Source organism: Nannospalax galili, unplaced genomic scaffold (genome assembly GCF_000622305.1).
Source record: "Nannospalax galili isolate Female #2095 unplaced genomic scaffold, S.galili_v1.0 scaffold3891, whole genome shotgun sequence".
Taxonomy (NCBI): domain Eukaryota; kingdom Metazoa; phylum Chordata; class Mammalia; order Rodentia; family Spalacidae; genus Nannospalax; species Nannospalax galili.
Window position 1 is genome coordinate 28,035 of NW_008329514.1, and position 12,378 is coordinate 40,412.

Below are 12,378 nucleotides of genomic sequence, written 5' to 3' on the forward strand. Positions count from 1 at the left end.
GATATGATCAAGATATATTATATGAGGGGCTGGAGAGATGGCTCAGCAGTTAAGAACACTGACTGTTCTTGCAGAAGACCTGGGTTCAAATCCCAGCACCCATATGGCAGCTAACAACTGTCTGTAACTCCAGTTCCAGGGGATCCAACAGTCTCTTCTGTCCTCTGTGGGCATTGCATGACATGGGTGCACTTAACCTACATGCAGGCAATACACGCATACACATAAGATAAAAAATAAAATATTTTTTAAAAGATGTATTATATGAAATGCACAAAATACAATACAAAAATTTAAAATAATATAAAATAGTTTAAAAGGCACATGGGCAACAGTTCAAAGTTGTGATTATTCCTAACTACAGGTACAACCTAATACCAGAACTTTGCCAGTAACGTACATCAGTACATATAATAATAAAAACAATAATTTTAGTAGGTGCTAAGAATCAATGGCATAAAATTTGATACCATTTCCAGAAAATAAAATCCTCTCAAAATAAATAGTGGGCTAGAAGCAAAATCTCCCTTGTAGAGAGCATCTAGCTCTGGGCCAATATTCCTATGACAGTAATGGATAAGAACCTAACATGGATGACTTAATATTGAAGTGTGCTTTATTGTAATTGATTATACATTAACTGATCTTAGTATATGATCACATTTAAATGCAACTTGAGATTTGACCATTTTAATACGGATGAAACAAAATAACTCTTGGAAAGAGATTACCTGCAAACAAAATGTAACATTAAAAGGTTTTCTCCAACATTGAAAATTGAGCCACTGAACTGGACTCTGAACATTGATTTATTTTATCCTTCTAACAAGTAAGCACATTTGCATATAAGGGAACTGAGTCACAGTAAGGGTAAATTCAGACAGCTGCTAAGTGACAGGGTTCTCCCAAAGGTCTCTTTATTCTCACTGTTCATGATGCTCCCTGATTCTCCAAGCTTTAAAGTTTGCCTCTGATTTACAAAACTTGAAACTTTATCTTCAGAGTTAAAAAGGTCATCAAAATTACATTTCAGAAAATATTTTAAATGTAAAACTGCTCCTAGGATATTATATGATAAAGCAGGAGGCAAAGCTACACATATAACATGATTTCAACCTCAATGTGTGTGCATGTGTACAACCTCAATGTGTATGTGCGTGGGACGGGAAGACAGGTAGATAGAGGGAAAAAAGAAGGATTCAGAAGAAATATACAAGACAGTTCTAGGGGTCGATTAGGATTGCTTTTCTTCATCCTTTCTGCATTTTCCCAATTTTCCACAGTAAATTTTACTTTGCTTTATAAAAATAAAATATACATTACATATAAAATGGAAATATAAAAGTTTCTAGGTCTGTAAGATAAAAATAAAAGAAATCAGGGCTGGATGAGGATCTGAGAAATCTCATGTATGAAAGTGAGCAGTGGTTTTTTAAATTTTGTTTGCAGAGTCTGTACTTTATTTTGGAGGAGAAAAGTAGATTAGATTTTATCACAGCACTGGAAATTCAAGGGCTTCATTAGGTAAGTCCTCTGTTTTTTAATGTATCTTTGTTTATTTCATCATTACAAACTTCTCTTTCTCTTCTGTTCCTGCTGGTGGCACATATTCGAATTCTCTGACTTCACGTTAATAAAAGAAGGCTCTGAAGTCTGTACCACCATCTGGTGGTAAGCCAGGTTAACTGCATAATTTTTCATTCTCTTAGTTTTTCATTCTCTTAGTTTTTCATTCTCTTAGTGTGTGTGTGTGATGTGTACTGTATATATGTAATGTGCTACATTACATATACATATAGACCATAAACATCTGTGATCAGGAGCACTGGCATATCCTCACCCTTCTGAATGCTGTTTTCTCTACTTGCAATGCTTCTCCTCATCAACTTCCTCCCTCACTTCATTCTCCCATCCATGACGCACACATTCTGTTTTGGAGGAAGATCTTCCTTGATTTCTCCCAGCTCATCTTCATCTCACTCTTGAGGCTGTTGGATGCGTACCTTTCAAGTACAATAATGGCTCATTCATGGCACTCTAATGGATGCACTGTTTGACATGTATTAACACAACTTCTGACTTCTTAAATTATAGTTTCCCACAAAAGATCATAAACTTTTTATGTCTTTTATCTTTGTAATTCGGTGTTTTTTCAGTACCTGGCCCATAATAAATGATCAAACAAGAAGGAAGCTTTACAGAGATGGTCAGAACACAGTTTCTTCCAGACAAATCTGAGTTTAAATTCTGTCTTCTATTTACTAATTTTTATTCTTGAGTAAATTATTAATCTCTTTGAGTTTAGATTTCTATAAAATGGAGATTAAAATGCAACTTTCCTCATAGTTATTACTTTGTATTAGTCATTCATTGCTTCATAACAACTTGTCCCCAAATTCTTCAGCTTAAAATAGCTCCAATTATCATCATCATCATCATCATCATCATCATCATCATAATAATAATAATAATAATATTCAATCCATTATCTCACAATGTCTGTTGAACTCAGCTGGGTTCTCTGTCTCAGAGTCTCTTGCCTTGCTGTGATGAAGCCATTGGCCATACCCGGGGACACTTCTGAAGGCTTCACTGAGCAAGCTCCACTTCACAGCTCTGATAATAATAATAATAATAATATTCAATCCATTATCTCACAATGTCTGTTGAACTCAGCTGGGTTCTCTGTCTCAGAGTCTCTTGCCTTGCTGTGATGAAGCCATTGGCCATACCCGGGGACACTTCTGAAGGCTTCACTGAGCAAGCTCCACTTCACAGCTCTGTGGTGGGTTTCTGGCAGGTTTCAATTCCCTGAGAACGGTGGAACTGAGAGCTTCAGTTCCTCTTCTACAGTGGATGTTTTTTTACCAAAAGTTAGTGTAAGAAAAATCATCAGAGGGTCTTCTGACAAGATGGAAGTCATGCACAAACACAAATGTGGCATGCCTTGTCAGACTTCATTGATTAGAAGCCAGTTACTAGATCCAGCACACCCTAGTGTGATGGGGGTTGGGTTCTTCAACAATGGCCATCTGCATACTGGAGAGGCTGAGAACACAGTCACTGCTCGGTTCTAGAGGCTGGATGTCTCGGTGGTCCCAGTCCACCACTGAAAGCTTAGAGCTTCCTGTAGAGCCGCTGGCATCAAGTCTACATTGGAATGTTGAAGAATCCGGAGTCTGACGCCAGCGGCATGATATACACACTCCCTTAGCAAGAAGCAAAGGAAAGGAGGTGCTCACTGCTTTTTCATCAGGCCTCTTTACACCTGGGCCCCTGTTGGAAGGTGCAGTTTCAGAAAACAAATACTACTGATTGAGAGCCACAGGTTAACCCCAACACGGTGATAGCAGATGACTCCAATACCCCATTCTCATCAATAGACAGGTCATCCAGATAAAACAGAAACATTGGAGTTAAAAGGTATTATAAATCAAATGGCCCTAACAGACATCTACACTCATTTCAACTAAACGTTAAAGAATACATATTATTCCCAGAAGTCCTTGGGCATTTCTCCAAAATATATCACATATTAGAAAGCAAAGCAAGTCTCAACAAATATAGGAAAATTGAAATAACTTCTTATATTGTATCTGACCATAATGGAGTAAAGCTAGATCTCAACGGCAAGAGAAACTGGAAAACACACAAACTCATGGAGATTAAACAACACACTATTGAATAATGAATGTGTCACTGAAAAATATCAAGAGAAAATTTAAAAATTCCTAAAATTGATTGAAAATGAAAACACAACAGACCAAAACCTATGAGATGCAATGAAGGCAGCACCAAGAGGAACGTTTACTGCGCTGAAGTACTGCCATCAAAAAATCGTACAAAAGTTAATGATGTACTGTAAGTCCTTGAAAACACAAGGACAAACCAGTGATAGGTTCATCACTATACAAAAGCAATAGGTTAAAATAATTAAGATCAGAACAGAAGTTAATGAAATAGAACCAACACCAATAAATAAATAATAAACAAACAATAAATAAATAAAAACAAAAATGAAACAAGGAGGAGGAGTAGCTAGGAAGCCTGTATACTTCAAGTTTTGTTCACACTGCTGTTGCTCTCCAACATGGGAGATAAGGAAGGAGAGAAAGTCATGATAAAGAGGCAGCTATTGATAGGTCCAACCCTTGTGGAAATGACAGAGGAAAGGTAGTCAATTGCTGATCCCTGGACTAATGCCTAACACTGATTGTTTGGTATTTCCCTTTAAAAGTCTTTAATGCCCCAGCATAATATAACTATCCCTTCCTTTCACTTCCTAGAACCCTTCTTTTATAACATATATAGATTGAGATTCAGATGACTACATTCACCTTGAGTTCTCATCATAATTGCCCCACTGCAACCTCAATGTGATGAATTCCAGAATGATGTTAATAGACCCATCTGTTGGAGTGGTATGTGGAGCTTTGTAGGTGGCCTGTTGTGGGAGGGGCTTTTATAAAATAGAAATAGTCTGGACTAATTACTTTTATATTTTATTTATTATTTTTATTTTATGTATATGAGTGTATTGCCTGCATGTATGAAAGTGCACCCATGTCATGCAATGCCTGTAGCGGTCAGAAGAGGGTTTTGAATCGCCTGGAACTGGAGTTACAAATGGTTGTTAGAGGCCATGTGTGTGCTGGGAACAAAACCTGGGTCCTCTGCAAGAGCAGTCAGTGCTCTTAACCACTGAGCCATCTCTCTAGCCCCAGGACTAATGACTTTTAGTTAGTCCCAGCAAAACCATGTGCTCTTGTGCCTTGTGACCTTGACAGTCTCAGTTTGGTACAAGATAATGAATGACTAAACATGAACATGTATGAGAATTAACACATCAAAGTGCTGAAAGGCAATGCCCCATCTCCATCGCACACAGTGGAGACTGGGAAAGAGGATGAATGAGATATTCTGGAAAAGTCCAGATGGTCTGTTAAAGTTAGCGGGGAGCCAAACTTGTACTTTCCCAACAAAGTTGGAGAAATTTAAATAAAAATGTGAGTGTGGCCTGGCCCATGAGTACAGCTTCAAGGGATATCTGGGTTGGGGGGAGTTGGGTGTCCTCTGAGTCTGGGCCCACTCTTAAAAATTAAATTTAAGAGTCAAGCTTTTTGCTCAGGTTATTATAATGTCATAGTAACAGCTCAAGCCCCTGGCACTGTGCGTGTACCTGACTCTCTGATCTGCTTAAGGTGAGCTAGGTACACTTCAGGTGGAAGAAGTCACGTATGCATGCATGTGTGTGTGTGTGTGTGTGTGTGTGTGATGCATGGGGATGTGCGCCCCTGTGTGCACACATAGAGGCCGGAAAAAGACTTCAGGTGTCTTCTTCTATTGCTCTTGGCCTCATTGCATTGAAACTCTCACTGTGCTGGAGAGCTTTAGTGTAAACTTGACACACCTGGGTAGACGGAGCTTCAATTGGGACATTTCCTCCATTGGAGGCAGTTGGACTAGCCTGTGGCCATGTCTGTGGTTACATTACTAGCCTGTAATCATATCTTCTTGATTACTGAGTGATGTGGGACAGCCCAGCCCACTGTGGGTGGTGCCACTCCTGGGCAAGTGGGCCTATATTGTATAAGAAAGCAGTCTGAGCACGGACCAGAGAAACAAGTCAGTAAGCAGTGTTCCTCCACTACCTGTGCTTCAGCTCCTGCCTCCAGGTTCCTGTCCTGTGTTCTTAGAGATGCAAGCTGAATAACCCTTTCCTCCCCAAGCTGGTAGTGGTCAGAGTGTTTTGTCACAGCAGTGGAGAAACAAACTAGGACAGGAAGTGGTACTGAGAATGGGGCACTGCTGTGACAGACTACTGTTCGTTGGAGGATTGTGGAAGTGTTCGGAACGTAGGGCTTAAAGTTTGCTGCTGTGGAGCTTGGAACAGTTATGCTGAAAGAGTTATGAACATTGGAGGCCGGGCTTGTGAAGCTTCAAAGGGAAGCAGATACTATGTGTGATATTTTGAATTAAGAATCTGTGGGTTCTGGTCAGCTGGGGCTGAAGAGTAAGCTGTGCACAGGAAGAGACCAGAACCTGAAGTAAAACCTTTGCTTTACTGGGACAGTTGATACTGGTTAGCTGGGACTGGAAAACCAGCTGTAAGTAACCGTGGTGAAATCTTCTGGGAAGTATTTCCTTGGGATCAGCACACACAAGCTGTGGTCCAGAAGGTGCCTGAGCCTCCATCTCAAGCTGAAAGCAGGACTTGGTAATGTGTAAGAGTCTCCTGCATGGTTCTGGTGTTGAAAGTGTGAAGGTATCACAGAAAGCAGCTGAGGCTTGGCACCCTGAGAGGCCAGAAAAAGCTATTGGTGAAAGTGCAGCTTCAGTTGCAGTGAAGACCCCAGGAGTGAAGGGGTCAAGGAGAGAATCTGAGGCATTGCACCCTGAGAGGCCAGAAGAGGCCATTGGTGAGGTCGTAGCCTCGGTTTCAGTGGAGACCCCAGCTTTTTGGAGATGCCAGCCAGAACCATGGGATAACCACTAAGGGCAGCAACAGGTGTGGAATGGAGCCAGCGCGGATCTGAAAGACAAGCTTGTGTGTTATGGATGTGGAGCTGCCAAAACCTTTTGGAGCCCAGAATATTGTCAGTGAATCCGCTCTGTCCAGTCTTGAGCTACTTTGCTGGACTTAGGTTTTACTTAGGTGTGCCTGATTCTTCCCTTTGAAATAAGATAGTACTTGTCTTAGATTTTATAGAAACCCCCAGTTAAGAGATTTTTCAAACCAGCTTTGAAATTTTAAGTATTTGGATTTTTAAAAAATTTTATTTAGTTTTATTTTATGTGTATGAGTGTATTGCCTACATGTAGGTAAGTGCACCTGTGTTGTGCAATGCCCACAGAGGTCAGAAGAGGCTGTTGGATCCCCTGGGACTGGAGCTACGGACAGTTGTTAGCTGCCATGTGGATGCTGGGATTCAAATCCACGTCTTCTACAAGAATAACCACTGTTCTTAACTGCTGAGCCATCTCTCCAGCCCCGTATTTGTACTTTTTTATGGACTGAGGGGTTTTTAAGGTTTTACTGTCTTATGTTGTGATATTAATGTTAATATCATATCTTAGGGACAAGAAATGGAAAGGTTGTAGTTTAACAGTGATGTGTTTGTGTGTCAAGTTAACAAGGGTCAATTGTGGATAGCTTTAGTGTCAACGACACACCTGGGTTGAGGGAGCCTCAATTAGGGAATTGCTTCCTTTGGACTGACCTGTGGGCATGTCCGTGGGGCATTTTCTTGATTGAGTGATATGGAGGGCCCAGCCCACTGTGGGTGGTGCCACCCCTGGGCAGGTGGGCAGGGAAACAAGCCAGTAAGCAGCATTCCTTCATGGCCTATGCCTCAGTTCCTGCCTCCGGGTTCCTGCCCTGAGTTCCTACCTTGGGCTCCCTGATGAACTGTGATCTGGGAGATATAAGCCAAATAAATTCTTTCCTCCCCAAGTTGGTAGTGGTCAGAGTGTTTTGTCCCAGCAATGGAGAAACAAACTAGGACACTCACTGAATTAGAAGCTTGCTGTTTCGGCTAGGCTGGCTGGTCAGTGATCTCTTGGGATCTGCCTGTCTCTTGGATTATAGGCATGAACAGCCATGTCCAGCTTGTTATGTAGAAAATGGGGATTCAAACTCGGGTCCTTATGCTTGCAAGCATTCTTACTCACTGAACAATCTTCCCATCTCCAAGAAGTCACTTTTCACCTAACCATTGTATGTACACCTCTTTGTGACTCACTGCAAGGATCCACTTGGTATTGAGGCCTCCTATGGAAACACTTCTATGAGTTACTTCCCCAATAATTCAACTCTGAAAACCTAGATCTGTCTGCCTCATTCTTAGCTTGGGAACAACTCACACAGCAGGGCCTGCTTATTCTGGAGCGGAGCATGTCACATATTACCTTCACTTATGAGTATCATTTGTTGTACCTGGGCATCATGTTTCTACAGAGTATGGCTTTTATAAGAAGGGAAATGGTTCCCTTCTCTATTCATTCCTTAGTACTTACCCCAGCACACTTGTACAGCAAATGTTTCAATAAAGATATCAACATAAAGGTGATTAATTTTTAACTATTCAAAATTTACAGATATAATGATGGTGATAATCGTATGATATCCTCTGATCAAACTCACATGTATTCCAAACATCACGGGCTCTAGAGAAATAGATCAGAACACACAAAGTTGTCTCGTGACCTAGCTGGCCTGAGGCCATGGAAGTTTTATGATCTGATTACATTCTTCACACTGGGAATACATAGGCACATTTAGATGTGTCCAGATGTATACAGCCTTTTAATGATGTGAATAGACTTTGGGAAGTCTGTTTTAGGGTTGGGGCTGGTCCGGTGTCATCCACTCATTCAAATCCCCCCCATATCTGTATATAATTTCATAGCTACCATTATGAGCATCAGCTGTGGCTCCTAGCTCCTTCCTTGAAATGATTTCTGAGATCTCAATTTTTGCCTGATTGGTTAATTCTTTTTGGAGTCTCTCTATTTGCCCAGCTCCCTGTAGATACTGACTACATTTCAAAACCAATACCATGTCCTTCATTTTATACCACAAGGTGAAATCAACCATCACTCATGCTATCTCCTTTCCGGGCTCAGTTTTCCATACTCCACCTGGAGGAATCTGTCCCTTTACTGTGGAACAGCAACATCCTGCTTGCACAAGGCAGTGAGTGATTTGGTATTACTTACAGAATAAAAGGCTCACATCAGATGTGTGTGTCTCTGTGTGTGTGTGAATGTAGAGTCAAGAGGATGGATGCCATCAGAGGAGTGTTGACCTGAGGGCCTAAGGAACAAGGCTGGGAACACATTAAAATTGGATTTCTTGAAAATTAAAGCATGGGGGTCAATTTACTATGTATTTTTTAAAGAACTAGGCTAGAGGAGCTCAAAGGATCCCCACACAATGAAATCATGTATTTAAGAAGTTTAAATGCCAATTTCTCTGAAATGATTGTTATACATCATATGCATATTCTGAATAATCATAATCACACTGTACCCCATTCATATGTACAATTATTATGTGTTAATTAAAATAAATGGAGGTGGGGTAGAATCATCATCTAATGTTTTTATACAGTATCTCTCTCATATTCTTACTTAGAGCATTATTCCCAGGTAACTGACTAATTTTTACACTACTTGGTTGTATATCACATAATCATCCAAGCAGCCCACCAAAGGCATGTACATAAGGTAAGAAAATACAACTGGCTTATGAATAATTTGTTCCTTTCTTTTATGTACAGAAAATGTCAGAACCTCAAATAGCTTCAGATATAATGTGCACTGCTTTCAGAAGAATTTTCTGTGGAAAAGTTATTGAACTCAACTATTGCTTTGAACAATGTTGGGTTATATAACATTTGTTAGCTAATTTTCAAAGATAGGATATAATTTTTTTCAAATAGTTTTTTTTTTCTGTTGCTTATACTCTAGAGACATCCCTTTATAGCTGTGTTTCAATTCTACTTTCACGAAACTGTAACCTCAGGCAAGCTACCTAACCTCTGGGAAACAATGTTCTTTCTCTCTATGAAGCTGATAAGAGTAAATCCATCCCAGGACTGACAGGAAACTAAATAGCGTAAACAATTCTCCATGATAACTTAGCAAGAGTTATTTATTTCTCTACAAGTGCAGATATGACACAGATATGACTTGATAATCAGTCTCATTTCAACCAATTATGTTTGCTTCTCTGGTATAAATGCAAGTCTATGAATGGTTTAGACCCCTGCTGAACAAAAATATTATCTCTTTATCTGAAGAAATAGAGACCAACAGCTAGTCTTGTAATTGATTAGAAATAGTCTTCTTGTGTTGAAAATAACTATAATAAAACCCAAATCAAAATATTCCCTGAAAGGAAAGGGCAAAAAGTAGACTGAAGATTAAAGTTGGAGCTGGAGAGATGGTTCAGTGGGTAAGAGAGCTTGCTGCTCTTCTAGAGGCCAGAGTTGGGTTCCTAGCACCCACATTGGGCAGCTCATAACTGCCTGTACCTCTACCTCCAAGAGATTAAATACTCTTTTCTGGCCACTATGGGCACCCCACACATGTGACATATACTCATACAGACACATACACATAAAAGTGAAAAATGAAACTGCTTTAAAAAGGATTAAAGGCATTAGGATTTTATAATGAAATACTAATGAAACACTGGTTTATATTAAAATTATGCAAATTGATAAATGATTGTAACTTATTAATAGGTATGGATCTGAGTATCATAGCTATAGTACATAATATATCTAATATGACTCAAAAAATCTTGAGGAAAATTTAAGAAAGGATACTTTACTCGCAGTAGGATTTTAAAGTTGGTCTTGAGAACATTATTCTGGCTTTTGAGAAGATAATTTAATGGCAGCGACTTGTTTTACCACATAGTTCTCTCTTTGTTGCTTCCTTAGTGCTTACTGGAACATGTATTACAGAGTGAAGTTGTGTGGAAATTAATTGGAAGGAGAGATGACCACGACAGCCTTCATAACACTTTTATTCTTGTTTATGAAAGTAGAGTTTATGATAGGCTGTGATGCAATAGTACATCCTAACTCAAAACATTTTAAATACCATCGGGTGAAACATGACCTATGGTATTCATTTGAGTTATTTGACCAATCTTAGTTGTTAAGAATTTAATGGTTCAAATCCCATCCATCCTAGATCTTTTCTTGTAAGCCAATATTTTTCCACATTGAGTTCAGGTTTTAAATGACATTTTTACCCTTTGGAAAAAAAATGAGCACTTTAAAGCAATTACGATGAGAGGAGCTGGCATATTCATCTTGCAAAGGAACCTGCCAACAGCCTGGCTGCCGGGCTGCTAACACTAGCTCTGGAGCAGCGGGACCAGCTCTTCTCCAGCTGGGCTGTTGCTAGGCTCCACTGCCTCTTATTTGTGGATTTTCCACAGAGAACACAGTACAGACTGGGCTCCTGAAGTCATCAGCTCAGCAGCAGAAATCAGGGCTTTAAGAAGCCATCTTTCTTAAATACATATTTATAATATAAATGTTAGTTTCCATGACTACTTCTAAAAGGAAAGACAAAATACAGAGCAAGAGATTCCCCCTCCCCATTTTTTATATTACCATGTTTTCATTTTGAGGCCTCTTCTGTTTGAACTTGTAAATTTTGACCCATTTAAAATATTTTTATTTTATGTTATGAATATATTGCTGCATGTGTGTAAGTGCACCCATGTCGTGCAATGCCAACAGAGGTCAGAAGAGGGCGTCGGATCCCCTGGAACTGAAGTTACAGACAGTTGTTAGCTGTTTTGTGGATGCTGGGATTCAAACCCAGGTCCTCTACAAGAACAGTGAGTGCTCTTAGCCGCCGAGCCATCTCTCCAGTCCCCATATTTTAACACATTTTAAAAATTTCCTATATTTTAACTTGATAGAAAAATTCCTTTCTCATTAGAATTACAGTAGTAAATGTACTTACTGTGGGATACACAGTCTGATTCTCTGGTGTCTAATTTCATCCTACCACATGGTGTATGAATCTACTTCATGGTATATGAAGGAAACAGCAGCTACCTTCCCCTGGTCATTCTTTCATCAGGTTCGAAGGTCAAAGATGCTTGCATTTGTAACACGATTCCCTATGTGGCTAGTGCTGTGACAGCTCCAGAATATAAAATACCCAAATGAAGTTGTGCTTTGCATTGCCAGTAGAACTCAGTTTCTTCGCAAGGCTGTCTTCTCTGAACCATTGAGGGTGTATCCAGTTTCTATCCAGTTGCACATCTTATGTGTAAGCTGTAGTATATGCAAGGTATATGTTATTAGCAGCTCTCTACAGTCATATTGATTCATTTAGTGCAGGTTTATGTTCCATGTTTTATGGAACAATAGTTTCATTAAAAAATGTTCCTCTTAAATGCCAGAATGGTGGAACTAACCTTCTTGGATGTTTAACAGACATACCCTGAGATCTATACTAATTGGGTCAGAGGGATACAAACGACACTTTTTGCTCCCTGCCCTCCTAGGTCGATTAGTTCCCAGGGACCATGAGCATCTCGCAAAATGTCGTGTAACGGTGGTGAGTCATCTGATCTCTTGATCAAGGAGGCCAAGGAGACCCCACCAGATGGACTTAAACCAGTGTCCAGTCTATAAAGAGGAGGGTCAACACGGAGGAATCATTTCCTCCATGCTTCCAAGAGAAGCCAACAATGGTCGAGCAGGACCTTTGACTTATCTTCACATAGATGGAACTGGTAAAAGAAAGGAGCAGGGGCTCCTCCCAAGCCCATGGGACCCCTGAGGAACAGATCCTCAAACGACCTCAAGAGTAAAAACAAATCAGTTTATCTGGTCCAAT

At 39.9% G+C, this 12,378-nt stretch overlaps 1 pseudogene; it reads right to left on the bottom strand.

The window, feature by feature from the left end:
• Positions 1–2,978: 2,978 nt before the first annotated feature.
• Positions 2,979–12,378, bottom strand: part of LOC103737912 — a 92,028-nt pseudogene continuing 82,628 nt past the window's right edge.